Below are 6,000 nucleotides of genomic sequence, written 5' to 3' on the forward strand. Positions count from 1 at the left end.
AAAGAAACAGAGCAAACAAAAATGCAATTTGGCCCTGAACAGAGAGTACATAGTGGCAGAATACCTGACCACCGTGACCGACCCAAACTTAAGGAAAGCTTTGGCTATGTACAGACTCAGTGAGCATAGCCTTGCTATTGAGAAAGGCCGCCGTAGGCAGACTTGGCTCTCAAGAGAAGACAGGCTATGTGCACACAGCCCATAAAATTAGATGGAAACTGAGCTGCACTTCTTAATCTCCTGCCAAATGTATGACCATATTAGAGTCACATATTTCCCTCAGATTACACAGATACACAAAGAATTTGAAAAACAAACCCAATTTTCATGAACTCTCATATCTACTGGGTGAAATACCACAGTGTGCCATCACAGCAGCAAGATTTGTGACCTGTTGCCACATGAAAATGACAACAAGTGAAGAGCAAACACCATTGTATATACAACCTATATTTATGTTTATTTATTTTCCCTTTGTACTTTAACTATTTGCACATAATATGACGTTTGAAATGTCTTCATTCTTTGGGAGGGAGGGAGAGAGAGCGAGAGAGAGAGAGAGAGACAAATTGGAAAGAATTAACAAAAAAAACTGAGCAAACTAGAATGCTGTCTAGAGCAAACTAGTTATCACATTTCCTGTGATATAGAACTGAAAGGAAAACAAATGAAATGTTTAGAGTACTGAACTACACTGGTAGGATTCTGATACAGTTTAGGCTGCTGGCATACGGAAAAATCCCTGGAAAAGCACCCCACACAGTTCCCAGCACTGTCAAACCAAGTGTTTAGGATCTGTAACACTTTTTAAACGCGTCAAGGCATTTAGAATTTCAATGAAAACTCATCACAGTGTTAGATTGTAATCACCAGAACATGTTTATTTGCTGTAACACTTTGTAAACACATTCAAATGTTTATTCAGCTCAAGGCGTTTAGGATTTAAACACTAAACACTGGAAGTGTTGTTGGGTATATTTACATATATCCCCGTATGCTTTTTGAGTGAATGTAAGAGATACCCACCCATGACTGTGTTTGTTAGTGACAAAGACATGGTTGTTGCATTCAATAAGATCTGTTTCTTAAGTCTTCTCCAACATTGTTGTCTGAAAGTCCTGCCTCATGGGCACATCAGATCTGGAAGTCACAATACATTGCTTCATTTAGTGATTATTAATTTCTATTGGAATCCAGCCAGAGGGAGAATATCCAACAATTTGAATACTTTATTAGCTGCAACCTGCACTCAGAATAACTGCTATGGTGAAAGACATAACAATTAAGATTATTGAAACCATCTCAGTAATGGGTGCAATTAATCCAACCCTTTACAGATTGGATTAGTTTAGAAACATGCAAGTTATTTATCTTTGTTCTGTATAAGATCAATTAATCAGTCAATGTCCATGAGGAAACATAGATATTAAAAAAAATATTCTAAAAATCTAGCTGCAACAAAGCATGCTGGGAAATATGCTTATTTTTTTTAACCTTTATTTAACTAGGCAAGTCAGTTAAGAACAAATTCTTATTTTCAATGACAGGCAGAACGACATATATACCTTGTCAGCTCTGGGATTTGATCTTGCAACTTCTGGTTAATAGTACAACGCTCTAACCACTACGCTACCTACCACCCTTATGAGACCCCTACCATGTCTTTTCACTCAGAGAGAGTTGATGGAAATTAACTCAACAGAATTAACAACACCACATGATTGAAAATATTTATTGAATCAAATGTCCTGTTCAGTTGTGCTGAAATGTAGGTAAAGTGATAGATATTCCTAACACTGATCTGATTAAAAGACATGGAAAGTCACATCAATTATCAATTTAGTCATTGCAATCTAAACAGGACTATGGGAAAGTAACATGCACAAAACATGGCACCGACAGAGAGGGCTGCCTTGCTTCTAGTCCTTAGGAAACTTTACAGTGTTTAGATTTTTTATGTATTATTTCTTACATTGTTAGCCCAGAAAATCTCAAGTGTTATTGCATACAGCCGGGAAGAACTATTAGATATCAGAGCAGCGTCAACTTACCAGCACTATGACCAAGAATACTACTTTCCTGAAGCAGATGCTTTGTCCGAACCACCCAGGGTATTTGAACTGATTCCAGTGGCTGACCCAAAACAATGCCACCGGAGAACAGCGGTCTGCTGGTCAGACTTCGGAGGAGCGCACACCACCCACCGCTTCCGAGCATAGTACTCACTAATGTTCAGCCTCTTCACACCAAAGCACAGTAGACAAAATTAGGGCAAGGGTTTCTTTCCAGAGAGACATCAGGGATTGTAACACACTCTGCTTCACGGAAACATGTCTTTCTCGGGATATGCTGTCGGAGTCGATACAGCCACCTGGATTCTCTGTACGTCGCGCCGACAGGATTAAACATCTCTCCGGTAAGAAGAAGGGCGGGGGTGTATGTTTAATGATTAATGACTCATTGTGTAATTGCAAAAACATACAGGAACTCCAAGTCCTTTTGCTCACCTGACCTAGAATTCCTCACAATCAAATGCCGACCATATTATCTCCCAAGAGAATTCTCCTCGGTTATCGTCACTGCCGTGTATATCCTCCTCAAGCTGATACCACGTCGGCCATCAAGGAACTTCACTGGATTTCATGCAAACTGGAAACCATATAGCCTGAGGTTGATTCATTGTAGCTGGGGATTTTAACAAAGTAAATTTGAGAGCAAGGCTACCTAAACTCTATCAGCATATTGACTGTAGTACTCGCGCTGACAAAACACTGGATCACTGCTACTCTAACTTCTGCTATGCATACAAGGCCCACCCCCACCCTCCTTTTGGAAAATCTGACCACGACTCCATTTTGCTCGTCCTTTCCTATAGGCAGAAACTCAAAACAGGATGGACCCGTGCTAAGAAATATTCAATGCTGGTCTGACCAATCGGAATCCATGCTTCAAGATTGTTTTGATCACGCGGACTGGGACATGTTCCGGGTATCCTAAGAGAATAATATTGACGTATACACTGATTCAGTGAGTGAGTTTATAAGGAAGTTCATTGGAGATGTACCCACTGTGACTATTAAAACCTACCCTAGCCAGAAACCATGGCTGGATGGCGACGTTTGCGCAAAACTGAGAGGGTGAACCACCACATTTAAACGGAAAGTTGACTGGGAATATGGCCGAATACAAACAATGTAGTTATTACCTCCGCAAGGCAATCAAACAAGCGAAATATCAGTATAGAGACAAAGTGGAGTCGCAATTCAAGGGCTCAGACACAATATGTATTTGGCAAGGTCTACAGACAATCACTACAAAAGGAAAACCAACCACGTCACGGACACCAATGTCTTGCTTCCAGACAAACTTAACACCTTCCATGCCCGCTTTGAGGACAATACGGTGCCAACGACGCTGCCCGCTACCAAGGACTGTTGGTAGCGGGCCAGCTTCTCTCCTTCTCCGTGGCCGACATGAGTAAGACGTTTAAACGTGTTAACCCTCGCAAGGCTGCCGGCCCATACAGCATCCCTAGCCGCATCCTCAGAGCATGTGCACACCACCTGGCTGGTGTGTTTACTGACATATTACATTTCTTGCTATCCCAGTCTGCTGTCCCCACATGCTTCAAAATGGCCACCATTGTTCCTGTACCCAAGAAGGCAAAGGTAATGGAACTAAATGACTATCGCCCCATAGCAGTCACTTCTGTCATCATGAAGTGCTTTGAGAGGCTAGTCAAGGATCATATCATCTCCAACTTACCTGTCACCCTAGACCCACTTCAATTTGCATACCGCCCCAATACATCCACAGAAGATGCAATCGCCATAACGCTGCACACTGCCCTATCCCATCTGGACAAGAGGAATACCAATGTAAGAATGTTGTTTGTTGACTACAGCTCAGCATTCAACACCATAGTGCCATAGTACCCTCCAAGCTCATCATTAAGCTTGGTCTCAACCCCGCCCTGTGCAATTGAGTCCTGGCCTTCCTGACGGGCTGGCCCCAGGTGGTGAAGGTAGGAAACAACATCTCCACTTCGCTGATCCTCAACACTGGGGCCCTTAGGGTGCGTTCTCAGCCCTCTCCTGTACTCCCTGTTCACCCATGACTGCATGGTCATGCAAACCTCCAACTCAATCTTCAAGTTAGCAGATGACAGTACCAACAACGACTAGGCACTAGTGAGGGCACTCGGAGTGTGGTGTCAGGAAAACAACCTCTCACTCAATGTCAACAAAAAAAAGGAGATGATCGTGGACTTCAGGAAACCCCCCCCCCGACCCCCCCCCCCCCCCCACCCCATCCAAATCGACGGGACAGGACTGGAGAAGGTGGAAAGTTTTAAGTTCCTCGGCGTACACATCACGGACAAAATCACCGCTTGGTACGGAAACTGCACTGCCCACAAACGCAAGGCTCTCCAGAGGGTGGTGCGGTCTGCACAACGCATCACCGGGGGCAAACTACCTGCCCTCCAGGACACCTACATTACCCAATGTCACAGGAAGGACAAAAAATCATCAAGGACAACAACCACCCGAGCCACTACATGTTCACCCCGCTACCATCCAGAAGGCGAGGTCAGTACAGGTGCATCAAAGCAGGGACCGAGAGACTGAAAAACAACTTCTATCTCAAGGTCATCAGAAAGTTAACCTTTCTGATCTCCCCATCCCGGATCCGGGTTCGTGAATACAGACTCAAGCTCATTACCATAACGCAACGTTAACTATTCATGAAAATCGCAAATGAAATGAAATAAATATGCTAGCTCTCAAGCTTAGCCTTTTGTTAACAACACTGTCATCTCAGATTTTCAAAATATGCTTCTCAACCATTGCAAAACAAGCATTTGTGTAACAGTATTGATGGCTAACGTAGCATTTAGCATTAGCATTCAGCTGGCAACATTTACACAAAAAAACAGAAAAGCATTCAAAAAAATCATTTACCTTTGAAGAACTTCAGATGTTTTCAATGAGGAGACTCTCAGATAGCAAATGTTCAGTTTTTCCTGAAAGATTATTTGTTTAGGACAAATCGCTCCGTTTTCTGCGTCACGTTTAGCTATGAAAAAACCCCTGTATCCAGGATTGTGTAAATCTATCAGCAAGCTCATTAGCATAACACAACGTTAACTATTTATGAAAATCGCAAATGAAATGAAATAAATATGCCATCTCTCAAGCTTAGCCTTTTGTAAACAACACTGTCATCTCAGATTTTCAAAATATGCTTCTCAACCATAGGAAAACAATAATTTGTGTAAAAGTAGCTAGCTAGAGTTAGCATTTTGCGTTAGCATTTAGCGTTAGCATTAGCGTTAGCATCCAGCACGCAACATTAACAAAAACATAAAAGCCTTCAAATAAAATCATTTACCTTTGAAGAACTTCTGATGTTTTCAATGAGGATACTCTCAGTTAGATAGCAGATGCTCAGTTTTTCCAAAAAGATTCCTTGTGTATTAGAAATAGCTCCGTTTTATACATCACATTTGGCTACCAAAAAAAATCCATAAATTCAGTCCTCAAAACGCAAACTTTTTTCCAAATTAACTCCATAATATCGACTGAAAACATGGCAAACGTTGTTTAGAATCAATCATCAAGGTGTTTTTCACATATCTCTTCATTGATACATCGTTCTTGGACACATGCTTTCTCCCCTGAATCAAATGGTAAAGTAGAAGCAGCTGGCAATTGCGCACCGAATTCGACGCAGGACACCAGGCGGACACTTGGAAAATGTAGTCTCTTATGGTCAATCTTCCAATGATATGCCTACAAATACGTCACAATGCTGCTAAGACCTTGGGCGAACGACAGAAAGTGTAGGCTCATTCGTTGCGCAATCACAGCCATATAAGGAGAGAATGGAAAACAGAGCTTCAGAAATTCTGCTAATTCCTGGGTGATGCATCATCTTGGTTTCGCCTGTAGAATGAGTTCTGGGGCACTTACAGACAAAATCTTTGCAGATTCTGAAACT

The 6,000-nt window shown here is 42.1% G+C and overlaps 1 long non-coding RNA gene across 2 annotated transcripts in view; it reads right to left on the reverse strand.

Moving 5' to 3' along the window:
• The window catches only part of LOC149979534 (uncharacterized), a 56,649-nt gene extending 50,868 nt beyond the window's left edge, over positions 1-5,781 (reverse strand). For both annotated transcript variants that reach the window (XR_016484432.1, XR_016484433.1), the window contains exons 1-2: positions 5,392-5,781; positions 4,962-5,023 (exon numbers count right to left, since the gene is read on the reverse strand). This is a non-coding gene — a long non-coding RNA (uncharacterized LOC149979534). The remainder of the gene's footprint in view (positions 1-4,961; positions 5,024-5,391) is intronic.
• Between the last annotated feature and the right edge of the window lie 219 nt (positions 5,782-6,000).

This window comes from Oncorhynchus mykiss, chromosome 11 (genome assembly GCF_057628025.1).
Source record: "Oncorhynchus mykiss isolate SJ-2025 chromosome 11, ASM5762802v1, whole genome shotgun sequence".
Taxonomy (NCBI): Eukaryota; Metazoa; Chordata; class Actinopteri; order Salmoniformes; family Salmonidae; genus Oncorhynchus; species Oncorhynchus mykiss.